General features: G+C 36.7%; 1 long non-coding RNA gene across 1 annotated transcript in view; it reads left to right on the top strand.

Moving 5' to 3' along the window:
* The first annotated feature begins 9973 nt into the window (after positions 1 to 9973).
* Positions 9974 to 25636, top strand: part of LOC147839840 (uncharacterized) — an 88222-nt gene continuing 72559 nt past the window's right edge. Inside the window, exon 1 of the long non-coding RNA XR_015515453.1 lies at positions 9974 to 10028. This is a non-coding gene — a long non-coding RNA (uncharacterized LOC147839840). The remainder of the gene's footprint in view (positions 10029 to 25636) is intronic.

Raw genomic sequence — 25636 nt, 5'->3', positions numbered from 1 at the left:
TTAAAGAGCCGCAGATCGGGATGCTGGAGCTGTGGAGAGAGCTGAAACGCACATCTCTCTCGCCTTAATGCAGTTTAATGGGTCCTTGTGAGCTGATGACAGGTAAATCCATCAGATCAGAGTCTGTCAGACGCTCATATACAGACTTAAGCCTGATTTATACTTCTGCGTCAGGTGACCGACGTAACCCACGGCGCAGGCAACGCGCGTGGCTGTGCATTTATACTTCTGCGCGCTGTCTCTGTCGGTCTGCATTAACACTTCCGAAACGCTAGTGGGCAGTGAGGTGTAAATGTTCCTCTGTGTCGAGTTTCTTCTCTGCTTTTTTGCTTTTCCTGAACACTTCCGGGATGTACAAGTAGCTCAAACTCGCTCATTTTGAGGCAGGAACCGGCGGACGTGCAACAACTTTAACTATGAGGTAAACACAAAACAAAACTTTCCATCCGGAGCTCCTTCACGGGACTCCACACTTGTAAACAATCGCTCGCGCCATTCGCGCGGCTCTCAGTCCCGCCCAGACTCGTCAGCGCTACCAAGCCGACCAATCACAGAGCTTACGCTACGCGTCGTTGCGACGTGTAGTTACATTTTTTGAGAGGTGCACGTCAGTGACGGCGACGGCCACGGCGAAGGGCTGTGCGTCAGCGCCGTAGCATACGCCGGTGTTTGACGCAGAAGTATAAATCAGCCTTTACAGAACACAAGAAAACTCATGCAGACTGCAGAAGCAAGCGCTTGCTCTGGAAAAGAGTCAAAGCTGCCGTGAAGTGCCTCGAAATGTGCATTTCTGTGTGGTTAGCACTGTGATCTCACATCAAGAACGTTGCTGGTTCGAGTCCCGGCTGGGTCAGCTGGTGTTTCAGTGTGGAGTTTGCATGTTCTCCCCGTGTTGGTGTGGGTTTCCTCCAGGTGCTCTGGTTTTCCCATAGATATATACACTAGATGTCGCCTGGCCTATTGTTGTCTATTGGACGGAATGCGTCAATAGCTACAGCCATCCGCCATCTTGCTACAGGGTAGCGCTCCTTTGAAATGAATGCGGGACAGAGGTACAGTGGAGGACTGTGGCCATGCAAAGCCAGAGATATGCACATATACACATATATCTGTGATCGGGAGTTTTCCTGAATGTTAGTATGTCATTTTTCTTTTCTAATTATGAAAATTATCATTTGACATCACTTTTCTACATTGATGGATCAGTGACCGCACGGGCATTCCTGACAAAAAGCTTGTGTTTGTGTGTACAGAAATGTACTATTCACCCTCCCTGTTAAATCTGATCTAATCATGTCCTGAAACACAGCTCTTCTCCTGCTTTCACTGCTCATACTGACGGAGGGAGCGATTCGTTTGTGAATGAATCCCCCGAACGACTCTTTCACTAACGTTAGCCGGCAATAATACAAGTTTCTGGCAGCGCAGCATCTCGTTGTCATATTTCTTTTGCATTGTTTGCTGATTTTATTCAACAAAACTAGCATAAGCCGAGTGTTTAGTGTGAGTTGGAGCTGCTTTGCCGTATGGTGAATGCAGTAAGTGACTGTTATCATCAATAACGTTACCTGATTAGCACAAAAGTTCAGAACATACAAAAACAGAGAAAAACTTAATCTTACCTATGAAATGTTCTGCCTTTGTGCTTTGTTTTCTTTGTTTGCTCGTTTCTACACCCGTAGACAGCGCTAAAGTCCCGCATCTTCACGTAATAACACAGTCTTGACTCGTGCGGTTGAATGACATTTGTCCTGGGAGCACTGTACCAATGTGGCGGCGCTATTGACGCATGCTCAGGGTCCCTATGCCATATCTAGTGTATATATCTATGCGGTTTTCCTTACACTCCAAACCAACCCAGGCTCATTCTGGAAACATAGCCCCGCGGACGTTTCTTGAGATCGCAAAATACATCCTGGGTACGTATTTGTGCAGTTTTTGTTTTGGCGAATCCGCAAGAGGCCGCTGTGCGCTTTTTTGCATCTCGAACACCTCTCAGCCCGCCCTCGCTGTTTTTGCATAAAAAGCCGCCGGAGGCCGCTGTCGAGCGACCGTCTGTCCGACTGACTGACTGACTATACAATTGACTGGGTGGCCGGCCATTTGGTCGACCCAGCCACCCTCCTCCTCCTCCTTCTTCCCTTAACCCAAGCAACGATTTACAAAAGCTGTCCAGAAAAAGAAAAGCCTTCGTCTGATTTTGACCGTGTTGTCGGATTTCACCGAAAAAACTCAAACCTGGCCGTTGAACGTGGCGGGCTCCTCCTCCTCTGGGCCTCCGCTCCGCCGACGTAACACGACGAGCTAACCGGACAAACTGGTCACGGCGGGAAAACCCTCCACACGGAGGAGGTGGGCCGTCAGCCGGCCTCCAGCGTCCAATTGAAAATACGAAATGCAGCCATACGTACCTCCGGCCACGTAATTCGTGGCCTCCAGAAACTTCCGTGGGGCTACGTTTTCAGAATGAGCTTGGGTTGGTCCAAACACATGCGCTATAGGGGAACTGATAAACTAAATTGGCCATAATGTGTGAGAGTGTGCGTGACCAAGTGTGCATGGGTTATTCCAAGTACTGAATTGCAGCTGCAAGGGCAAACATAGGGCGGTTCATTCCGCTGTGGTGACCCCTGATGATTAAAGGGACTAAGTCGAAGGAATTAAGAAAACCAAGTTATAATTAAAAAAGTGTTTAAAAATACAGTAAAGTCCTGAAATACTGTATGCCAGGCCATCCTTTACCTAATGCTACAGTCATCTTCAGGAGGGTTTAGTTAATGAGAGCCCCTTTCTGTCTGTACTTTTAACTCCTATTAATATTTAATAAACCAGCTTTGCCTCGGATGCATGAACTGTACAGAATAATAATTAGGGATGTACCTGCTCTCAGATATTCCTCCAGGTGTTTCTTCCATTTAATCATCATCGTCGTCATCATCGGCTCACATGTGAGCGTCTGAAAGTCTTTTAATTAGAAACGCTGTTGGTTTATTATTCCGTCTAATGCCGATCTGTGCATGCTTTGCTTCTTAATTCAATTGTTCACTGCGACGCCTTTTAAATTGTCTTCAGTGTTATTAGAAATTCAATGAAGACACAATTATAATAACTGTACAGAATGAATCCCTGAGACTGCTGCCGGATGTTTTCTCTGTTCACTACACAAGATCAATATGCAACCCAGGTGGCTCAGTGGTTAGCACTGTCGCCTCACAGCATGAAGGTTGCTGGTTCGAGTGTCGACTGGACCAGTTGGCGTTTCTGTGGAGTTTGCATGTTCTCCCCGTGTTGGCATGGGTTTCCTCCAGGGGCTCCGGTTTCCACCACAGTCCAAACACATGCGCTATAGGGGAATTGGGTAAGCTAAATTGTCCATAGTGCATGTGTATGAATGAGTGTGTATGGATGTTTCCCAGATAAGTTGGCGGTTCATTCCACTGTGGCGACCCCAGATTAATAAAGGGACTAAACTGAAAAGAAAATGAATGAATGAACACTGATACTTGATACTTAATTTTAGTAAACTTTGTAAATAATGTTTGTTTTCCGTTACAAACAAACAAACAATAAATTGCAATGGTCCTGTACACACCCACAAACATCCAAATACACTGCAAGAAAAGCTTATCTTAATTAGAGTTCACACTCTGATGATTGATAGTAAAGCTAGTTTGGCGTGCTGTCCCGGTAGAGAGCCCTGAGCTTATAAGATCCGCGAGCCCTGGGCTCCCTCACGTTGCAAGGCGAGAGGGGAGTTTGAGCTTAGGTAGATCTCGATGACTCCCCCTCCTGCTTATTGTAGCTAAGTGTCAGATATGGATGCTGAAAGGTGTACTCAGAGTTTGGCTAAAATATTTTGGATTAATTGTTTAGGGCGCTTGTTTTTGAACTGTGGGAGGAAACCGGAAGACCCGGGGAAAACCCACGCGATCACGGGGAGAACGTGCAAAACTCCGGACAGAAATGTCGTCTGGTTTGGAAGGGAATTAAACCAGGGGCATTCTTGCTGTGAGGAAACAGCGCTAATCACTGGCCACCGTGTCGCCCGTTTGAAAGGAGGGAAAGTAGGGTGGGGTGGGGGGGGTTTCTTCAAGACGAAGGTATTGAGATGAGAATAGTCTGATTATTTATAGTGAGTTAAGGATCGTCTGAAAGGATAATTAGTCATTAGCTAAAGTTGGAACAGCTGTGAACAATCATAAGCACGTGATCCTCTCAATTTGTTTATAAATAAACTTCACTTTGTGTCTTGTTTCTAATTCAAATATCTAAAAAACTAAAAATTTAACTAAAAAGAAGCATTTTCTGGAGAAGCAAAATAATATAGTCTTATTTTCAGAAATAATTAATCAAAGTTAAGTTTTTCCTTAAAACAAGCAAAATAATCTGCCAATGGGGAGGCAAAATAAGCTTTATTTTGACATAAGGAACTCACTTAATTTTGACATCATTGCTTAAAATCAGTCAATCATTTTTGCTTCGTCTTGATTTAAGATCTTTTAAATATTTAGACTAGAAACAAAACATAAAAATCTAAGTAAAAACACATTTTTTCCCAGTGTATAACAAACTCAATAAAAATCCTGCAATCCAAGTAAAGCAAGACGAAGCCGTTTCATCATCTAAACACCAGATTAAGATGCAGAAACACAGAGTTTGATGTTCTGGAAGTCAAAATTAATTTGGCCGAATTCATTTCCTGAGGAAACACCGTCTGATGTTCGCAACGCTTTCTAACCTCTTATTTATGTAAGCTGTAGGCGAAAGACAGCCGTATATAATTCTGCTACATCACAAATCAGTAGCTCAGCCGGTCCGTTCCTGCGACACTTTTGCCTACACTGATGTATTTCAATATATTGCATAAGACACCAACATTTGCTGCATCTCATTACTTTATGGACTCGGACAACAAGAATAAAGGCCTTCGGGTGCAGATGTGTGACTGTTCAGCAGCAGATAATGATCAAACCTGAGTCTCTGATAACACACACATGCTTTTATAAGACACTCGGAGGGGAGATTTTTAATATTGCTTTTTTTTTTTAATGGAGACAGATATACAAATTACAGGAGACGAATACAAAAGAAGTTAGAAACTAAACATAAAAGAACTTAAAGATTTATGTGTATGTGTATTCCTCACATTGTCCAAGTAAAGCAATACCTTGTCACCTTTGTCTGTATGCAAAACCTTGATTATAAAACAGACAAGAATAAAGGTCTCAGTGTGTCTGTATGCACGGTAATGCCGCTGTGTCGAGGTGCAGGTTCTCCTCGTCTTCATACTCACTCGGAGACTTAATAAAACAGGTCTCCGCGAGTCCCACACGAGACTTGATTATCTCCGACAGCGCTGAAGGATTCATGAAGGTGACCTGAATGCTGACGGCGTGCATGAGGACACACTCTCACACACACTACAGCATATTTGTAGGATTAAGATGTCAGCATGTAAATCCAGCGAGAGAGAGAGAGAGAGATAAATAACTGCTGCTGCTGCATGTGAATCGAGGATCTGCAGTAGATGGAGAGAGGAGCCCTGCTTTTATTCACAGCGCTTTTATTCTGGACTCTTTATGCAGACGCAATCAGACTCATCTATGAATCTATTGGGCTCTGCAACACTTGATGAGCGCTGTCATGTGGACCAAAACATAAATAAATAAAATACGACCACGATATGTTGTCTGGGCTTAATGCCCATGGTAGGGTCTCCCAAGGCAAAAAGGTCTAAGGTGATAGATCAGACTAAGTGTGGCTCAAAAACCCCTTCTGAGTAATGAGACATCGAGGACGCCCCGGAGACAGGATCTTGTATGTGAGCGCCTGGTTGCCCGGTTTTATCCCACAAAACCTGATTGAGCTCAGCCCGAAGGAGTGACATGGAAGCATCCTCCTGTAGGGGGAGCCATAAGGGGCCGATGCATTATGGAACAGGTGGTGGTCAAAGGTCAGGCACAGAAACTGGCTCTTGTGATATGGGATGTCATCTTACGGGGAGAGAAGGAGTCTGAGCTTGTACGGAAGGTTGAACGGTACCTAATAGAGATAATTGGGCTCAACTCCACACACAGCTTGGCCTCTGGAACTCAACTTCTAGAGAAGGGCTGGACTTTCTTCTACTCTGGAAGAAGTAGACCATGAGGTGAGGCGGGCTGCTGTGGGTTTGACTATTGCTCCTCAACACAGCCCCATGTGATAAGGTTTTCCCTAATGAATGAGGGTGACATCCCTGCGCCTTTGGGTCAAAGATCGGTCTCTCACTGTAATATGTGCATACAGACCGAACACAAGAGCAGAGTACCCGGCATTCTTGGAGTCCTTGAGAGGGGTGCTGGAAGGTGGTCAGACTCAAGCATGGGATTCAATGGTCACATGACAGTGATAGCTGGAGAGGCATGATTGGGAGGATCCGCCTCCCTGATCTGAATCCGAGTGATGTTCTGGTGTTGTCCGCTGTTGTCTTGTCCATAACAAATATGATGTTCAAGAATAAGGGTGTCCACATGGCACCAGGGCACCCTAGGCTGGAGGTCGATGATCAACTTTGTGGTTGTATCATCTGATGTGAAACTCTTTGTCTTGGGAACTTTGGTAAAGAGAGGGGCATCTGATGTTGAGTTGGATCTGCTGGCAGAAGTGAAAGCTGGACAGACCTGGAAATCCCAAATGTTGTCCTTTGGGAACGTCTGGCTGGACCACAATGTCAGAGGGATTTTCAACTCTCACTTCTGGGAGAACGTTGACCATATCTTGAGGAAGTCTGGAGACATTGAGATCGAGTGGTCCACTGTTCCATTGTTGTTCCATTGGCCTGTGGTGCCTGTCATGGCGGAAATCCAAGAACCTGGTGGTGGAAACCGGAAGTAAGGGATGCCGTCAAGCTGAAGAAGTAGCTCTAGCTGGCTTGGTTGACCTGTAGGACCCCCGGGGTGGCTGATGGGTACCAACAGGCCAGGCATGCTGCAGCCTGAGCAGTTGCAGAAGCAAAAACTCGGCCTGGGAAGTGAGGAGACCTTGAGGAAGACTACCGGTCGGCCTGAAACAGATTCTGGCAAACCAACTGGCACCTCAGGATGAAGAAGCAGATCCAAACCAACACTGTTTACAACAGACATGCAGAGCTGTTGACCTCGACTGGACATCTCCTGAACCCCATAGACACACCTTCCTTTGAGGGAGCAGCAACTTGGAATGCCGTCTCTAGAAGTTTTGGGGCTGTCCTCGCTGACACGTCTCACTATCGCATGAATGTCCGGGACAGCACCTCTTGACTGGACAACTGGGGTGGTGGTTCTCGGTTTAAAGAAGGGGGACTGGAGGATGTGTTTAACTATAGTGAGATAACACTCCTCAACCTCCCTGAAAGAGTCTATGCCAGGGTACTGGAGAGGTGGAGCCGGCCGATAGTTGAAGATCGGATCCAGAAGGAACAATGCAGATTTTATCCAGGCTGTGTTACACTGGACCAGCTCTATACCCTCACCAGGGTGCAGTAAGGTTCATGGGAGTATGCCTAACCAGACCACTTGTGTTCTGTAGACTTAAAGAAGGCATTTGGTAAAGTCCTTCATGGCATTCTATGTGGGGTTCAAGGTGTTCTGTTAAGGGCTGTCTCGTCGAGTTTGGGTTGCATTTCCAGTAATAAGTTTGGCTTGTTTCTGGTGCATGCTGGACTCTGCAGAGTTGCCCTTTGTCACCGGTTCTGTTCATAATTTTTATGGACAGATTTATAGATGCAGCCAAGGGCCGAAGAGGGTCTGTATTTGAGATTTGAGATCAGGTCTGTGCATACAGTAGGCTTAATGCTGAGCATTTATTTACCGCTCTGTGATCATCAGCTGATTTTGGCTCATCCGTCATTCATCAGGGCTGTAATGTTCTTGAGACACACGAACATGTCGGACTCATAATGCAATTAGTAAAAATGTGAAGATGGAGTGCTTTTGTTTCAAGGCCTTGTTATACAGTCTCCCTCTGACAGGAAGATTCATCAGCGCTGACATGATCTGGTCAGTTCATTATTCAGGGCTAATATGCATGATTACCACTCGGCGAAATAAGCTCCAGTCCTACACTGCTATAAATGCAATGCCCTTTCTTACTTAGAGTTTTAGTCTTGTTTCTAGTTCAAATATCCAAAAATTCTGAAAGCAAGAAGCATTTTCAGACAAGCAAAACATATTGCCTTGTTTTTAAAGATAATGAGTCAAAATTAAGGTGACCCAGAAGGTCGCTGGTTTGACCCTCAGCTGGGTCAGTTGGCTTTCACCCTGCATTCGCATGGGTTTCCTCCGGGTGCTCCGGTTTCCCCCACAGTCCAAACACATGCGCTATAGGGGAATTGGGTAAGCTAAATTGTCCATAGTATATGAGTGTGAATGAGTGTGTATGGATGTTTTCCAGAGATGGGTTGCAGCAGGAAGGGCATCCACTGTGTTAAACATGTGCTGGATAAGTTGGCGGTTCATTCGACCCCGGATTAATAAAGGGACTAAGCCGAAAAAAATGAATGAATGAGCCAAAATTAAGTGAGTTTTTCCGTAAAACAAGCAACATAATCTGCCAGTGGTGTAGGTAAATAATCTTATGTCAAAAGAAAAACAAGATTATTTTTCTTACTTCATTGGCAGATAATTCAGACTCATACTGTGATGATATATAGATATGCCAACATCACAAGGTTTATTTAAAAACAATTAAAATAAGCATTTAAATACATAGTTTATTAAAATATTGTTTATCATAACTTCATTACTTTATACATATTTTATGGAATAAATATATATGTACAGTTGAAGTCAGAATTATTCACCCCCCTCTTTATTTTTCCCCCAATTTCTGTTTAACGGAAAGCAGATTTCTTCAGCACATTTCTAATCAGAATAGTTTTAATAACTGATTTATTTTCTTTTTGCCATGATGACAGTGAATAATATTAGACTAGATATTCTTCAAGACACTTTTATACAGCTTAAAGTGACATTTAAAGGCTTCTCTAGGGTAATTAGGGTAACTAGGCAGGTTAGGGTAATTAGGCAAGTTATTGTAAAATGATGGTTTGTTCTGTAGACTATCAGGAAAAAATATAGCTTAAAGGGGCTAATAATATTGACCTTAAAATGGTGTTTAAAAATTAAAAACTGCTTTTACTCTAGCCGAAATAAAACAAATAAGAAGAATAAGAATAAAAAAATTATCAGACATACTAATACATATATATATTTTTTTCCTCCGTTAAACATCATTTGAGAAATATTTTAAAAAGAAAAAAAAAAATCAAAGAATGGCTAATAATTCTGACTTAAACTGTATATACATTTGAAGTCAAAATTGTTTGCTCTCCTGTAATTTTTTTGTTTTCTTTCTCAAATATTTTACTAATTATATTTACTTGATTAAGGAATTTCTCACAGTATTTCCCTTAATATTTTTTTCTTCTAGAGAAAGTCTTATTTGTTTTATTTCTAATAAAAAATACATTTATATTTATTTATTTATTTATTTATTTATTTATTAATCCGTTTAAATGTCTTGTCGATCCCATGTGGAAAAGTATCAGAAGGTGGATTTTATTCTGTTCAAATAAGTGTAATCTAGAGGCCTCTGCCTTTCATATAAGCCACTTCTGACACCAAATGATCAACCAGAAGTTGAGTTAGTATTTGTGTTCCTAAAACTTGTATAGGCAACAAGACTTTATAATAAGATAAATAGCATTAGCTGCTGTTTTACTGAACATTTATACAGTTTCTTGACCTTAAAATACATATAGAAATATACTTATCAGGGACTTCAGATGTAAATCAGCTTTCCAGCTAACTCTGGCACAACAAACATGGCATGTTGTATATTGTCCCTCTATAAAGAATTAAATACAAACTTTGCTCTGTGATTAAAGTTACATAGCTTAGCTTGAAAATAAAATAGAATCAGTAGCTAATATTAACCTGATGGATCAGGCAGAGTTGAGGGACACCTCAGGTCCTCACAGTACCTGTCAGCAGTTTGGCACATGTATTAAGGTAGGCACATGTGTTTGTTTTGCATTAAATATTGTGAATGTTTTCATTAATGAGTGTGTGTGTGTGTTTAATGTTTAACACAAGCTTCATTTGTGGATTACAGTATTAATGAGCTCTTGTTTGAGTGCGCACGAACACTGTTGGCTTATTTATTTATAATTGCATGTAATTGTGCTCCACATGTTTCTGGCACTCCAGAATATCATTGATGTAGGTATAAATTATGATTAATATTTCACATGTCTGATGCTTTTGATTTATACAGAAATGCATCGAGGGAAAGCTGGTTTTATATTCACAACATATTATATTATATTATATTGTATTATATCATATTATATCTTCAAAAAAGTATTCGTTGCACTTTCTACACTGCAAAAATGCACTTACTTAGATAATTTGTCTTGTTTTTATTCCAAATATCTAAAAATTCTTAAATCCTGAAGATATTTCTAGACATGTAAATCATATTGTCTTGTTTTAAGAAACAATATGTCAAAATAAAGTGAGTTTTTCCCTAAAACAAGCTAAATAATCTGCCAAAGAGGAAAGAAAAAATAATCTTATGCCAAAAGGAAATTCAAGAGTATTTTGCTCACCCCATTGGCAGATTATTTAGTTTGTTTTAAGGAAAAACTCACTTTATGGCTTATATATTATTTATATATTATGGCTTATTATTTCTTAAAATGAGGCATTATGTTCTGCTTGCCTAGAAAATGCTTCTTGATAGGAACTTTTAGATATTTGGGCAAAAAATAAGACAAAACCCGTGTTAAAGTCATACTAACATGCTATTACTGAACGAATATTCAGAGAAGCATGCTAAACAATAGGGACCCTGTCACTGAACGAATATGTCAATATAAAACCAACTTTACCTCAATCAAAAATGCCTTTCTCACTTAAATTTTGGTCTTGTTTATAGTTCAAATCTCTAAAAATCCTTAAATCACGATGCATTTTTCTAGATGAGCACTAGATATTGTCTTATTTTCAGAAATATTGAGTTTTTCCTTAAAACAAGCTAAATAATCTGCCAAAGAGGTATGTAAAATAAAGTTTATCAAAATAAATAAGGTTGTTTTATTTACTCTATTGGCAGATTATTTAGCTTGTTTTAAGGAAAAACTCTCTTCATTTTAACTCATTATTTCTGAAAACAAGATATTTGGACTAGAAACCAAGCTAAAACCTGAGAAATAGTGTTGGGTTTGCCCACTTGAGTTTGATTTGTATTTTACAGAGCTGGTGCTGCAGTGCATTGGTTATTTGTTGGAGAATTTACAGTATTGTCCCGTTTAAAAAACATTTTTTTTCTTGTCTTTAATGTATTTTCAGATCTTCAAATGTATTAATATAAATGTCAGCCTTGTTATTAAGCATTGTTTTGGTTAATTTAAGCGTTATTTAAAATAATTTGAGTGTTTTATGACCGGTTTGCAGCTCTTTGACTGATTTATTCTCTGACTATTAGTGGCTGATGTTGGTATTGTGTGTGTGTGTGTGTGTGTGTGTGTGTGTGTGTGTGTGTGTGTGTGTGTGTGTGTGTGTGTGTGTGTGTGTGTGTGTGTGTGTGTGGGTGTGTGTGTGTGTGTGTGTGGGTGTGGGTGTGTGTTACAGGTAAACTTCACACCTGTTTCTGTCACTGTTCATTTAGAGTGTTTTCACACTTGCCGTGTGCTTTGATTAAAATGGTCTTTATTTTGATTGCTCTGATAACCTGAAGAAGTGTGAGCGCTGTTGTCTGAACCCTGCTGTGCATTAATGAGGCTGAAAGACTTTATAAATGAACTTTGGTGCAGTTTGACTAAATTATAAAATAAATAATAAATCATTTTTAGTTTTTGTTTTATTCAAATTATTTTTTTATTTTAACTTATTTTTATATTTTATTATCCATTCATTTTTGAAATAATTTTCCTCACGCATATTTGGATTTACAGTATATATGAATTTGATAAAATGTCATAAATACATGCACACCATACTAACACTTGAGACCATGCAGATGCATTTTAAGGATGAAATCTGTGGCAACTTCATGCATAAGGGCTTCATTTTGTTTCTCATCATGTTTGTGATTATTTGTTCCTAGTATGTGTGTGAGAGAGAGATCTGTCTTTATTACATGTTTTTAAGCATTTTTCTGCTAAAAACTTCTCATGCATGCACACATGAATAAACATGAATGAATGAAAAAAAATATGAATAAAATTTTTTATATAAAATCCTTTTTATTCATATTATTTTATTTATTCATGTTTATTCATTTCATTCATTCATTCATTCATTCATTTTATTCATATTTATTTATTTATTAATTCATTTATTTTAAATTATTTGTTTATTTTTTTCTTTATTTGTTTATTTATCCATTCATTCATTTTTTACAAATTTATCCATTTACCTTTATACATATTTATTCATTAATTCATTTTTATTTACACTTATTCATTCATTAATTCATTCATTCATTTTTGTTTGTGTATTTATTTATTCATTAATTTATTTTTATTTGTGTATTATTCATTCATTTATTTTTAATTATGAACTTTTATTCTTTATTTGTTAATTTATTCATTTTATTCATATTTATTCATTCATTTTTTATTCATATTTATTTGTTCATTTATTAACTCATTCATTCACATGATTTTTATTTTATTTTACCGTGACTTAAGATGCTTTCGTTGAAAATGAAATGCTCTACTGCAAAAATGCAACAAATATTATGCAAGAAACAACGAGCTCTAGTCGGCGCTGTTCTGACATCTTCACACAATGAATATAATTCAATTTCACACAATATTTCAAAGATATTCCCCAAAATCAAATATTGTAAACTGAGAGAGAAGAACTGACTCCTATAACCGGTAACTTTATACCGTGTGAAAGGTGATGCACTGAAGAATTCATTCACACTTGTCAGGAAAAGCACAACACGTGACCGATTTTGACTATGATTGTTTGACTACAGTCTACAGCATTACACTTTTATAGTTCAGAAGATGTATCTGGATCATCTGGAGTGTGTGTGTGTGTGTGTGTGTGTTTTCAACAACCGTCCACTGAGCTCACACATACAGTAACAATGGCCCAAATTAATGTCCCATTATTCTATTGTCAAAGCCATGAAATGAAATCTAATTCAGAGAGGTTTCATTTGTGAACGGCGGTCAGTGAACTGCTCAGCCAACGTAGCGTCTGACTGCATTTCATCAGTTCTGGGAAAAAGCCAAAGCGTAGAGCAGTGTGGGCTCATGCATGCTGTAAGCAGGGGGTTTTAGGAAATAAAATGCCACAATTTCTTCCCAGCTGTGAAGATTAGCTTCAAACACCGATTTCTAGGCACGCTAGCCTTGGGAATGCAAATCGCAATGGGTTTCATGTTGCGACCGTGCGTATAAATCCTCGAAGAAATGCGTTTCTGCGAGTTCTGCAGTAGGAAATGTTGGATAAATGTTATTAATTAAACTGTTTTTCATTAGCAGAGCTGTGATATTGTTCTCGTTCACAAGTAAACAACTTTAAAGAAGTCCTATTCGGTGAACGCTGCTGTTTTATTTCACTTCTCTTATCATCTCACAGTTTGAGCTTTTATTTGACTATATATTTACACTTCACCATGACCAAACCGTGTGAAGTCTGCACTCATGAATAATCAGAAAAACCTTGAGCAAAATAAAGACGCAAACACCTGTAATTCTATATTTGTATCTTCACTATGAGGATATTTCCCACAATGCAACTTTAAAACACATGATTGCATTGCTATTTGCATACTTTATTCTGATTTGTCAGTTGGGGCACTACATGTTATTCCCAGATAACAACCCATGAAGCTAATAACAGTTTGCCAGCAATTTACTGTAAATCAAACTTACAGCAGAAATGCCATATTCATACAGTATTGTTAGTCTTTTCATCTGTAATTCATTTACTTTCAATAAAAACCGACAACTTGTTATCATTATTCGTTTATCTTTTTGGGGTATTTTTTAATGATTAGCCAGGTTTTTTTTTTGTTGTAAAACACTATTTCAATTTACAGCCAATTAAAGACACTTTTAATGGCACAAAGAGGATATTTCCCACAATGCAGTTTTAAAACACTATTCCATGTTATTTAATAACATTCCATGTTATTCCCAGATGACAACCACTGGAGCTAACAACAGTTTGCCGGTAATTTACTGTAAATCAAAGTCACTGCAAATATACAATAAATTTACGACACCATTTATCTTGCTGTACATCTATTTACAGTATTGAATATCTTTACAGTATGTGTATATATATATATATATATATATATATATATATATACACACACACACACACACACACATATTTTTATATATATATATATATATATATTTTATATATATATTTATATATATATATATATATATATATATATATATATATTTTATATATATATTTATATATATATATATATATATATATATATATATATTTATATATATATATATATATATATATATATATATATTTATATATATATATATATATATATATATATATATATATATATATATATATATATATAAATATATATATATATATATTTATATATATTTATATATATATATATATATATATATATATATATATAAATATATATATATATATATATATATATATATATATATATTAATATAAATATATATATATATATATATATATATATATATATATATATATATATATTAATATATATATATATATATATATATATTAATATATATATATATATATATATATATATATATTTATATATATATAAATATATATATATATATATATATATATATATATATATATATATTTATATATATATAAATATATATATATATATATATATATATATATATATATATATATATATATATATATATATATATATATATATATATATATATATATATATATATATTTATATATATATATATATATATATATATATATATATATATATTTATATATATTTATATATATATATATATATATATATAAATATATATATATATATATATATATATATATATATATATATATAAATATATATATATATATATAAATATATATATATATATATATATATATATATATATATATATTTATATATATAAATATATATATATATATATATATATATATATATTTATATATATATAAATATATATATATATATATATATATATATATATATATATATATATATATATATATATATATATATATATATATATATATATATATATATATATATATCCATCCTCTACAGTATTTTAAGTCTTTTTGCCTGTAATTTCCATTCAATAAAAACCTTGAAATTTAATGAACAACTTGTAATTCATTGTTTGTTTATCTTTTTACAGTAAAACAAATGGCACAAATGGTAAATTCCTGTATTTTCTATGATTGGCCAGCTTTCACAGGCACTAAAAAAGCACCTACTGTATTTTAATTCACAGCCACTGACAAAAAAAAAAAAAAAAAAATTGTTGGCATCAAAAAGATATTTTCCACAATGCAACTTTAAAATGCATAATTACTAAAATACAGCTGAATACTGGAATTAATTGTGATTGGTCAGTTGCAACATTCCGTTTTATTCACAGATAACAACCAATAACAGTTTGCCAGCAATTCACTGTAAATCAAACTTAATATAAACTTACATTTATTATAAACCGACAGCTTGTTATTCATTGTTGGTTTATCTTTTTATAATAAATTGCTGTATCTTTTATGATTGGCCAGGTTTTACTCACTAACACTGTATTTCAGTTTCAGCCAATTAAAGACACTTTTAATAGCACAGAGGGGATATTTCCCGCAATGCAGTTTTAAAACACTATTATACGGCTGTCTGGAATACTTGATTCTGATTGGTCAGTTTCAACATTCCATGTTATTCCCAGATGACAACCACTGGAGCTAACAGTTTGCTGGTAATTTGCTGTAAATCAAACTTACTGCAAATATACTGTCATCTTATGTCACCGTTTATCTTGCTGTACATTTATTTACAGTATTGAATATCTTTACAGTACATTCTACAGTACTTTTAGGCTTTTTGTCTGTAATATATTTCCATTTAATAAAAACCGCCAACTTGTAATTCATTATTTGTTTATCTTTTTACAGTAAAACAAATGGTGCAAATGGTAAACAGTTTGCCAGAAACTTACTGTAAATCAAACTTTCTTCAAATATACTGTATTAATATTTACATATTTACCATATATCTTGCTGTACATCTGTTTACATTATTGAATATGTTTACTACAGTATTTTTAGTCTTCTCGCCTGAAATATATTTACATTTCAATAAAAAGCGGCAACTTGTGATGACATTTTCACATGTCTATTTATGGTAAAACAGTCTAAACCTGTATTTCAATTCATTGCGTGGATCCTTTTTTAATTAAATAATATTTTATCTTTAACCACACGTCTGTAGGATTACACTTCAAATGCCATCTAGTGGTCAGAAGCAGTGCTTAATTTGTAAATTACGAGGTCCCCGAACTGATTGGGGGAACTGATCGGGCATATTACCAGAGGAGGTAGAGGTGCGCGGATGAAAGTGAAGAGAGTTGGGGAGTCACAAAAGAGCGGGGCGGGGTGGGGCAGGGCTACCTGTGAGTGTGTGAGGAGGGGGTCAGAAGTCACAATACATTCAATTCAATTTAATTCACCTCCATTTGTATAGCACGTTTACAATGTAGATTGTGTCAAAAAGCTCATAGTAAACTTGAACAGCGTAGTTCAGTGTAGTTACATTCACAGTGCATTATGGGTATTTTCTAGCTGCTGAGTGTTCTTATTACTTTGCATTGTGGGAATGATTGAGTGCACTTCATAGTGTCCACTATGCTTTCGGGCACCACTAAAAATGGTGGCTCCCTCAAATAGTGCACATTCAAGTCTATAGGGGGTGATAGAGTTAAGAAATAAAGTTATGGTAACTAATAACCTTTTACTTATGACTGTAATGCAAAAATGTGCACCGTGTGTAAAGCTGCTTTAAAACAATTATTATATACATACAAATAAAACTAACTTGAATTGAAATGATTGGGCATATACATGCTTGTTGTCGTGGTGGTGTGTTCATCCATTTGTGTTGAGGTTGATGTAGTGTTTTCTGCGTGTACAGTGGAGCTGAGCTGATATTCTGTGCCAGACATCATTCATCATCCGGCTCTGCCAACTTCACAGTGAAAAATAAACATGTCACAGTCACTACAAAGAGTCCTATCAAACTCTCAGCACTGACACTTCACTGCTCTTTCTCTTTCTGTCATCTGTCCTGTCTCTCTCTCTCTCGCTCAGTCTTTTCAGTCACCATCTTTACTGAGACACAAGCTGCTTCATTGTTTCACAGATGAGCTCAAAGCACTCCTGCTGAATCAAATGCACACATAAGATCTGCTTTAAATGCTGCTGCTGCTGCATTTGAGGAATTGTGATGGTAATGGATACCACTAATGCTGTCACAGAGCTAACTTGCTTGTCGCTTTAATGGATTGATGACAAAGCTAAAATATTATTTAACCTATAGTGCTGCCAGTAAACCCATCTCCTCCTACAACCACTATGCTATATGTTTCTAACGTAAGGCTTTTCTAAAATAAAAACATTTGGAAATCCAATAGAATAATCATTATATTGAAGAGTATTGCATCATTGCAGTTCTCGAGGTTCAGATTATTAGCATTAGCAACACCTATAGAGCATGCTAGTAACATACAATTGTTGCTAAAAACATGGTAAATCAGAGAATAAAAAGTGTTAGCAACATGATAATTCATGACCGTAACATACAAATTCATGCTAACTTGTTACAGCAAACTAACTCTTAAGATTTAATAATAATAATAATAATTAATAATTACTAAATAATAATAATAAAATAAATTAATAATAATAATTCTTAATTCTTTTGGGATAACACGCAACTCAATAGGCTATACAGGGCTCGAGGTTAACCTTTTTGCTTGGTAGCACTGGTGCTCCTAACTTTAAAAATTTAAGCGCATCAGCCAAAATTCAGTCGCACCCACCAATTATGAGCACCGTTACTACAAGTGTTATACAAACATATTTATTACATTTGAAATCAACACTAATCAAACAAGCCAAAAAAAAAAAAAAAAAAAAAAAAAAAATATATATATATATATATATATATATATATATATATATATATATATATATATATATATATATATATATATATATGCAAGCGTAAGGAAAATATGTCCCAATGAAATCCCGTTATCACAAGTAAATTCATTTTATAATATAACTGAGTGACCAAAACATACATGCACTGCTCGACATGAATGAATCTGTTAACGGTATAACGGGTGCTGTCTGATATTGCACTGATGCTTTTGACATGTACTGTACCTTATTATATGCATACGTCATGTTAATAGCATTACCGGTCTTTTTATGAGTAGCGATATTAGTTAACTCAGTGTAAGCCCGTTTGCGATTGTGTGCGTGGTGTTAAACTTGACATATATCTGCCACTTGCATGGCGAACAGCATATGCCGATTATATGAAGGATTAAACAGAAGCTCTCGTGCTGGATGTGGCAAACAGTTACCTGAAAACTCCATCCCACAGACTTTTCATAGCGGACTTGAAGCCAATGAAAGTCTTATCCACTCTTCTGAAAGTGTAGATGGTGGATTGACATTCAGCACATGATCACTAGTAAGATGTGTCATTATTTGTAACTTTAGATGCCATGGTTTCTAAAACAAAATCTGTCAGGGTTATCTTCATTCTCATCTTCAGCGCTTTACAGTTTTCCGCGGTAGCAGCTCTCTCTGTCATCCCAAGCCAGAAGGCACTGGCTGAGTGATTGACAGTTGATATTAACCAATCATTCGGGTTCAGTGCTAAAGCAGTGGTGGGCCAATAGGAAGAGCGCAAAGTCGAGGCAAGCATTACAGACTTGGATTTGTTTACTGCAGCAAGTTGACATGACAACTGTTTTAAACAATTCCTGAGCGCTGCGTTTTTCGTTTCAAGTGCAGACAAAGAGCTTAGAGATGCATTCTGCGTGAATGTCTCCCGAATCCGCGCATGTACTGAACATTTTGCAGTAAAAGCCGGTCGCACACAATAATTTTAAGCACTCGCAGAAATGCTCCCAAATATATTTTGAGGTCACATAGATAAAATTTCGGGCGCTTATGCCACCAAAATGGTCGCAATTTCGAGCCCTGCTATACACCTTTTTCATCATTTTAAACGTAAAAATAAACATTTATGTTAGGCTCTCATAACTGAGTTTTTTTTTTTTCCTATGATATTGTCCGGTTGGCATTTGTAAAAACGCCATCATAAACCACTAGGCCTATTTGTCATTATATTTATTTATTAAACAAACTGTAATAGTGCGCTTTAGCATTTTAAAATGAGGCGGCTGATCACACTGTTGACTGAATTCTGGGTTATTTCAATCCAATTCTGGTCAAATTAACTTGTGTTAAACTCAGTAAATCCAGAGCTTTTTTTCTGTGTATAGTTTAAAGTACAAAGGAAATCAAAACTAACCTTACTGATTTTGACACTTTATTTTGATGGTTCCTATTGCACATTTTGTTGACTAAAGTTTGCATTGAAACTACATGCCAAGTACTTTTCATTTGGGTATTAGTAGACTGTCTGCCTGATATGTTGATGATTCCTCGTAACTAAATAAAGGGCGTCAATGTGAGAAACGCCAGGCGCAAAAGTGTCATTTTTAAAAAAACGGTTCATGCAAAACCTTCTCCACCAATCAGATCGGCACCTTCGTTCACATGCACGGAGCTGCTGAAGTTAACGTAAACAGCACTTGGAGGCGCTCAAGTGCAAAACTGTCAATGCGCACATTGAAGAAGACGTCCAGAGGCGATATGAACCTGCAGCTGCTTATTGCTCTGGTAAACAATAATCATTTCTTCATCGCTAGAGCTGGAGCTGCTGCTTGAACCATCCATGCTTGTTCGAGTCACCAGTAAGTTTAACAACATGCGTGTGACTGTGAACTTCCGCTGCTCCACTTCTTCTGTGTTATAACCGGGTGTCAGAAGCTTATAGCTATGCAGCGCCATCATCCGTCGAAAGAGTGATTTAGCATTCTCGTCTGCTTGACGCCAGTGAAAAGCGCTTGGGTTTGAACACTGAAAAACATCCCGTAAAACGCTGACGATAAACGCAAACAAAAAACATCCCGGTGTGTATAAAATAAAGCGATAGCAATTTTGTTAGCTCATGACATTGCTAGTTTTGTGGTGAATAATCTGTGCATGTCATTAAGAAAAAAAGCCCTTATAGTAATTTAAATCTGAAAGTGCACTTCCTGTTAAATTCTCAGATTAGGTCTGTCTAAGGTACTGGGTGGGGCTACATACTTAACCACGCCCCCTTCAGCTGTCAGTTTTGACATTGCTATGACAACAAACAGAAATGATGAGGGGGAGGAGTCTGTTAGGTTGTAATAACTCTCCCCACACCCTTTTACCCGTCTTTCTGAATGATACGCCTACTTAACTATAACTAGTCAGCTTGCAGTAAAGAAAACCAAAACAAGCCACGCCCACTGTCTTCTCATTTAATATTCCAGAACTGCGTCACAATATAAATAAAGGCTGCAGCTTCCGGTTCATGCAGACTTTAACAAACGCTGGGTTATTTTAGAGTGCAGATGTCTGCTCAGTTCACAGCTCTCTCTGTGTGTGTGTGTGTGTGTGTGTGTGTGTGTGTGTGTGTGTGTGTGTGTGTGTGTGTGTGTGTGTGTGTGTGTGTGTGTGTGAGTCTCTGGCCTGTGAATAATGACTTCATAGCGTTTGTGTTTTCAGTGAATATGTGAGCAGCAGGTGAGGGTGTAAAGAGCATTTGTTAAAGCCACAGGCCTGAAGCTTCACCTTTACCCCTCCAGCAGGCAAACACACCTGATTCAGTGTGTGAAACCCCAGCGGAGAGACCTGGGTCACACACACACACACTCTCATGCATAAAACACAGCTCACACTCTAATGCATTAGCCATTCTGTGGAGGATCAGACACACACTCTATATAAGTGTGTGTGTATGTGTCTGGACCTGATTTACTCATCAAGGTGAACACTGTGTACAGCTCTGTTCGGATGGTAATTGATTCCCATGGGGATTTTTAACATTTACAGAGTCTAGTTTGTGATTTTTATTGCAGTTTGAAACAGAATGTTTGTTTTTATGGCAAACATCAAGGTTTTCGTGTGTGTGTGTGTGTGTGTATATATATATATATATATATAGACTTTCTACAGAATAAAATATTAATACAATTTCCGGCCACTTAATTAGATACACCTGTCCAACTGCCTGTTAATGCAAATTGTTAATCAGCCAATCACATGGCAGCAACTAAATGCATTTAGGCATGTAGACATGGTCAAGACGATCTGCTGCAGGTCAAAGTGAGCATCAGAATGGAGAGGAAAGGGGATTTAAGAGACTTTGAACGTGTTTGGTGCCAGACGGGCTGCTCTGAGTATTTCAGAAACTGCTGATCTACTGGGATTTTCAAGCACAACCATCTCTAGGGTTTAAAGAGAATGCTCCGACAAAGAAGAAATATCCAGTGAGCGGCAGTTCTGTGGGCGCAAATGCCTTGTTGATGCCAGAGGTCAGAGGAGAATGGCCAGACTGGTTCAGCTGATAGAAAGGCAACAGTAACTCAAATAAGCACTCGTTACAACCGAGCTCTGCAGAAGAGCATCTCTGAACACACAACACGGCCAACCTTGAGGCGGATGGGCTACAGCAGCAGAAGAGCACACCGGGTGCCGCTCCTGTCAGCTAAGAACAGGAAACTGAGGCTACAATTCACACAGACTCACCAAAACTGGACAATAGAAGATTGGAGAAACGTTGCTGCTCTGATGAGTCTCCATTCCTGCTGACACATTCGGATGCTCGGCTCACAATTTGGCTTCAACAACACGAAAGCATGGATCATCCTGCCTTGTATCAGCGGTTCAGGCTGGTGGTGGTGGTGTAATGGTGTGGGGGAGATTTTCTTTGGGTCCATTAGTACCAATTGAGCATCAACGCCACAGCCTACCTGAGTATTGCTGCTGACCATGTCCATCCCTTTATGAGCACAGTGTCTCCATCTTCTGATGGCTACTTCCAGCAGGATAACGCAGCATGTCATAAAGCTCAATCATCTCAGACTGGTTTCTTGAACATGACGATGAGTTCACTGTACTCAAATGGCCTCCACAGTCACCAGAGCTCAACCCAATAGAGCAGCTTTGGGATGTGGTGGAACGGGAGATTGGCATCATGGATGTGCAGCCGACAAATCTGCAGCAACTGTGTGATGCTATCATGACAACATGGAGCAAAATCTCTGTGGAATATTAGTTCAAGTTAACTCACTGTGCAATAACTAATGTTAACAAGCTAATTTTGCATTAACCAACATTTAATTTAAGTGTTACCCTTAAAGCAATGCTTCAGTTAAAGATTCACTGATCCAAATCAGCTCACAGAGAAACTCTTCCATTCAGAACTTACTGATTCAATGAGTCAAGGAGTTAACAACATTTCCACATATTCACATCCAGGGAAGTTTAATAATTCACTGCAAACACATTTAATTATGATGTCTACTGCTCTTTTACAAGTTCACTCTGAAAATGTGCAAAAAGAGTGTCACTTACTGTAGGTGTTACTGTACATCCAGTCCCTGTTATTGTTGTTGTTATTATTATTAAGATGCACTTTAGGTTTTTCTGCCAAGACGCATTACCTTTTCCGCTTGTCTAAACTTGTGTCCAGCTTTTATCAAGATCTTTATTATTTCGTCACGCTCTACATGACTTTTGCAAGACGCTCATGTACTGAATGAACAAACCCATGCTAAGCGGATTACAAGTGAGCGGAAAAAGCAAGTGAATTGAAAGGATGTGGACAGCAGATATGATTTCAATTGAAATCTGTGTGTTTTCGGTTCAGTGCAGTGAAGTATGACTGGCTCGCTTTGGTGTTCTGTCGCACAAAATGTCCAATGGCCATCACGTTTGGTCAGAAGGTGTACTTTTGTGGATGTCTGGATGCATTTTATTTACACTGCGAAAAGCTTTCTGACTGAATGCATTTTTGACTAGCTCTTGGAAAACTTTTAGACGGTTTACTCTACTCTGCAAAATAAAAAAAACTAATAAAAAAAACAGCCTTGATTGAATGTTTTCTTATTGTTACTAGTTAAAATAAGTATAAAAATATACACTACCTGACAAAAGTATTGTTGCAGATCTCAGATGTGAGAGCAGCAAATAACTTCTGGTTGATGATGTGTGAAAGTGTCAGAAGGCGGATTTCTCTGCTGGATCATCTGTTGATCTGCATCACCAATACTGCAGAAGCCCTACTGGAACCAGCATGGAGCAAGATTCTCACAGAAATCAGTCAAGTTTGGTGCAGGAGACATCATGGTTTGGTGTTCAGTCAGTATGGAGAGATCTGCAGAGTGGATGATCAACATCAACAGACATCTGTGCTGCCCATTACATTACAAACCACAGAAGAGGGACAATTCTCCAGCAGGATAGCGCTCCTTCTCATACTTCAGCCTTCACATCAAAGCTCCTGAAAGCAAAGAAGGTCAAAGTGCGCCAGGATTGGCCAGCCCAGTCACCAGACATATACATTATTGAGCATGCCTGGGGTAAGATGGAGAAGGCAGTGAAGGTGAACAAAAAGAATCGTGATGAACTCTAGAAGTACTGCAAAATCAAGGCATGATCATATTTTATTTTGCTCAAATAAGCGTAATCTAGAGGCCTTTGACTTTCATATCTGCCACTTCTGATACCAAATCATCAACTAGAAGTCCAGTTATTATTATAAAACTTGGATATGCGACAAGACTTTTGTCAGGTAGTGTATAAATCAAGAAAATGTTGCTTTGTTTTCGGAAGTAATGCCAAAATTAAGTGAACTTTTACTTAAATTGTGTTTGTGAACATTGATGAGGTTCTCGAGGTGAATGTGAACCTTGGCTCTAAGGGTCAAACAACAATAAATAAGATCCAGACCCCACACCCCACAGATCACACTGTTATGTCTTCTTTTTCAAACCTGTTTTACACATTTTAATCTGTTTTTATCTGATACAATATTTTTTATTCTTTGTTTTTATTTTATTGTTTCTTTTATTCTTGTTTTAAATTACCATTGTGTATGAAATATGCTATATAAATGAACTTGCCTTAAAACAAAAGGGAGGATCCATATTAGAAGTAAAACAAAAACGAAATATATATATATATATAAACAAAATATACAAAAATATATATATATATATAATAAAACAAAATATATATATATATATATAATATAATATATATATATATATATTATATTATATATATATAATATAATATATATATAATATAATATATTTTTGTATAATAAAAAATGTTTATATATATATATATATATATATATATATATATATATATATATATATATATATAATATATATATATATATATATATATATATATATATTATATACATTTTATATATATATATATATATATATATATATATATATATATATATATTATATTACATGATATTTATATATAATTATATATATATATATATATATTAATGACTATGTTTTTATAGAATAGTTTCTTGTTTCATTTTTCTGGGGAATATTTGGACTAGAAACAAGACAAAACCTCTATTTAGGGAAGCTTTATTTTTAATAGACAAAAATGCATTAGGGCCTCATAGATTCAGCTTTGTATGTTTATTTACACTTTATAAAGTGTACTTCTTGTAATCGAAACCTGCTAATAGGTGATCTTATAGACTTATCTGAAGCTGTGGAGCACTGATAACAGCCCTTATACTTCTAATATGGATCCTCCTGGAGGATGAAGAGGCACTAAAGTGGCCCAGTGACAAGTTAAAGGTAGCCTACAATGTTTTTTTTTTTTTTTTTTTTTTTTTGACAGTGTGAGAAGAAAGCGTTCCTATCTTTCAAGTTGCAAAGGCAAACACTGCAATTACACACTGCGGTGTCAAGCTGAGATTCTCAACCTTTTATTCTCTTACAATGACAGGGCTCACATAAAACAACACTTGTTCCATATAAAAATCTGGAAATACATGCAAATTATATATACAACACAATGTAACTCTAAGTGTTCCCTTTATTTTTTAAGCTGTATATATAATGACATACAAGCTCATGTTTGGATTTCAGAATGTTAAATATGAAATATGCAAATATTGCAAAAAAAATATTTATTTATGTATTTAAGCATTTTAAATACAAATATCTACATACATAAACATATAGCTAATATATTTCTAAATGTGTTTATATATAACCATACACTACCTGACAAAAGGCTTGTCGCCTATTCAAGTGTTAGGAAGAATTATTAATAACTGGACTTCCAGTTGATCATTTGGTATCAGAAGTGTCTTATATGAAAGGTAAAGGCCTCTAGATTTTGCTTATTTGAGCTCAATAAAATCTGATCATGTCTTGATATTG

The sequence above is a fragment of the Danio rerio genome, chromosome 18 (genome assembly GCF_052040795.2).
Source record: "Danio rerio strain M-AB ecotype USA chromosome 18, GRCz13ab, whole genome shotgun sequence".
Taxonomy (NCBI): Eukaryota; Metazoa; Chordata; class Actinopteri; order Cypriniformes; family Danionidae; genus Danio; species Danio rerio.
This window is presented reverse-complemented; position numbering and strand designations above follow the sequence as displayed.